The 3175-nt window shown below is 39.6% G+C and overlaps 1 non-coding gene across 1 annotated transcript; it reads right to left on the bottom strand.

The window, feature by feature from the left end:
• Positions 1-875: 875 nt before the first annotated feature.
• Positions 876-948, bottom strand: TRNAG-CCC. Its single transcript has one exon. It is a non-coding gene; the product is annotated as a tRNA-Gly (tRNA).
• Between the last annotated feature and the right edge of the window lie 2227 nt (positions 949-3175).

Below are 3175 nucleotides of genomic sequence, written 5' to 3'. Positions count from 1 at the left end.
GGAGCCAAAATGGAGGGGCCAAGGAGACAAATATCAGAACATATCCGCCATCTTTCTACCTTGCCTTTCTTCTTTGGCTCGGCCACTAGAGCATCTAGTCAGGTTACCATGGTTACTATTAATACAGATGATGGGCAGAGGGTCTGGAGGAATTGTCTGGAAGGTGTGCCTATAACTTCTGAAATATCCCTAGACGGGTAAATGCCTCCTCCGACTCAACTGAGCCTGTCTCCTGAATGCATCTGAAAGGAAAAAAACTGCCTCCAGGTTTTTTCTTTCAAATTTAAATTTTTTTTTCATCAATGTCATACACACACGTGGTTTAAAATGTCAAAATCACTAGAAGACTTACAATCAAATCAGAAGTTGACTTCCCTGTCTCTCCCTACTCTAAAAAGCAACCAATTTTCACTTTTTAAGCTGTATACTCTGCACTTCCCACCATATTAGATTTTCATCCAAAATGCTAGCTATTACTATGATTCTTGATTTCTTGATTTTGGACATTATCTAAATCTATTATATAAAAATGCAAGTCAGCACCTTCAAATCTCCCCTACATACACCCTCCACTTCATTCTCCCTCTCTCCCATCATCAATGTTTTTTGTTAAATCTGATGTTTATTATGATGATGTAAATATGTTCATGACTAAGCTAAATCGAACTAAGAATGCCATTTTCCCCCCTTATACAGCTTTTTAATTTTTTGAAGGAATAATTCATTGCTTCATTTTCAGTTGTTGGCACTGAGAATTTGCTTAGTTACTTTTCCATGTTCCAATTTTTTTTTTAATTTTTTAAAAAATTTATTTGTCTGAGCTGGGATCTTTGGCTGTGACCTGTGAGCCCTTAGATGTGGTTTGTGAAATCTAGTTCCCTGACCAGGGATTGAACCTGGGCCCCCTGTATTGGGAATGCAAAGTCTTAGCCACTGGACCACCAGGGAAGTCGCTTCAAGTTCCAAATTTTCTTTAAAAAAATTTTATAACCACTTTAAATAATTTTTCTTCAGAAACGAGCACTCCATAAATCTCATTAATTGATTTATTAATATTTCCAGAAAGACACTTCTGAGCTAGCTGAACTTCTGCCCACAGCACAACTGCCACACTGCCCAGCTGCTTCAGCTCACTTGGGTGTGAACCTTCTGCTCTGGATCCTGTGTCTTCTCTCTTGATATGCTCCCATCCTATAAAAAGCTGACTTGAAAGTAAAAGCATTGAGGATATGCATGTTTGAAAGCATATTTATCCGAATTTCCTAACCTCATGCTTAATTGGAAGAGCAAGAGAATTTTAGGTTAAAGACCTGGATTTTGAAGAATTGAATTTTGAAAGCATTGGTCCATTTCCTCCTAGCTTTCAATGTTGCTATTAAGACTATCAACCACTCTCACATGTACACCCATGGCTGATTCATGTGAAATGTATGGCAAAAACCACTACAATATTGTAATTAGCCTCCAATTAAAATAAATAAATTAATTTACCCAAAAAAAGACTATCACCCATATACCCTGTCTTTTTCATGCGACCTGCTTTCTCTCCCTCTCTCACCTCTCCCCACCTCTTCTTCCCTCTCCCTTCTCCTTCCCTCTCTGTGGCCCTTCTTCTTTTTCCTCTCTGACTATCATGATGTGCTTTTAGGATCTTTTCTTTAATCTCTCCTGGAGTTACACATAAAATTCTTGTTGATTTAAGTCTGTTTTGGATCTTCGGGTGGACCCTTACAATTTGGAAACTGAAGTTTCTTCAATCTTGAGAAATATTCATTCTTATGGTACTTTTTAAAATCTTAATTTTAGGCTAATTGTAGATTCACATGCATTCATAAGAAAGAATATCGAGATATTGTTTACCCTTTAACCACTTTCCTCCAATGACAATATCTTGCAAAACTACAGAACTATAGTACAATGGCCTTCCCAGGTGGCTCAGTGGTAAAGAATCTGCCTGCCATGCAGGAGACATGGATTTGATCGCTGGGTCTGAAAGATCCCCTGGAGAAGGAAATGGCAACCCACTCCAGGATTCTTGTCTGGGAAATCCCATGGTCAGAGTAGCCTGGCCGGCTACAGTCCATGGGGTCGAAAAGTGTCAGATACAACTGAGCGACTGAGCACACACACATGCACAATAATACAGTCAGGATATTAACAGTGATGCAGTAATGAGGGCCACAAAGATCCTTCATGTGGCCCTTTTATAAGCTACATCCACTTCCCTCTGTCCCCTACCCCTTGTTAATCACTGGTTACCATTATATTACTCCCCATTTGTATAATGGTGATTTGTCAAGAAGGGTGTATAAGTGGAATCACATGATGTGTAACCTTTTAATATTGGCTTTTCTCACTCAGCATAATCTTCTGGAGATTCATTCAGGTTATTTCAAGTCACTTACCCTCTCAAAGGTTCAGTTCCTCATTTGTAAACACAAGATGATATTGCATTTGCATAGAAGCTCTGTGACATAAGTGAAACAATGGATATGAAATGCACGTGTGGTATTTGGCACAAAGAAAGAGGAAAATTTAATGACACATCACTATTGTGTTGTGTGGGGTTTTTAGCGCCAGCTAGATATAATTGCTTTTTCTTGGCACATTTTTTGCTAAAGAATTGGCTTGTCTGAGATGCTGGCCAGTGTGTTAGATCAAGAAATAAATGCATCATCTGCTTCCAGTTCCTTGGATCTTAGGAATAGAGATAAAATGCGAATGGATGAGGTCATGAGAGCTTCAGAAGACCCTAAATGTGTGCTCCTCCAGGTTCTGAGCTCAAAAGTTCTCTGGAAGACTCCAGAGAACTCCAGACATCTCCCCTTCCTCCAGAGAAAGTAAGGACTCCTTGAGCCTAAGGTACCACCACAGCCTCTAGCAAGGAGGCCGGGAGAGCAAGGAGGTCTATCCTCCCAGAGTCCTGGCTATTCTAGGTTTAATATTTACAGAGATAGACTTGGTCTGCCTTTGATGTTTGTGAAGGCATTTCCCATACTCTTGTAGCCTGAGGCCATCACAGAGTTCAAAGGATGGAGTCGATTTATTGACTCAGACATCAGGAGGGTCTTTATATTCAGCTCCAGATATTCATTTTTAAGGGAAAAATGAAATGTTTTGCTTTTTAACCAAGATAAAGTAGAGGCTATGCGGATTTCTGAAACCTTGGGGTTTG

The sequence above is a fragment of the Cervus canadensis genome, chromosome 12, assembly GCF_019320065.1.
Source record: "Cervus canadensis isolate Bull #8, Minnesota chromosome 12, ASM1932006v1, whole genome shotgun sequence".
NCBI classification, from domain to species: domain Eukaryota; kingdom Metazoa; phylum Chordata; class Mammalia; order Artiodactyla; family Cervidae; genus Cervus; species Cervus canadensis.
The sequence above is the reverse complement of the archived record's forward strand: the minus strand, read 5'-3'. Positions and strand labels throughout refer to the sequence as shown.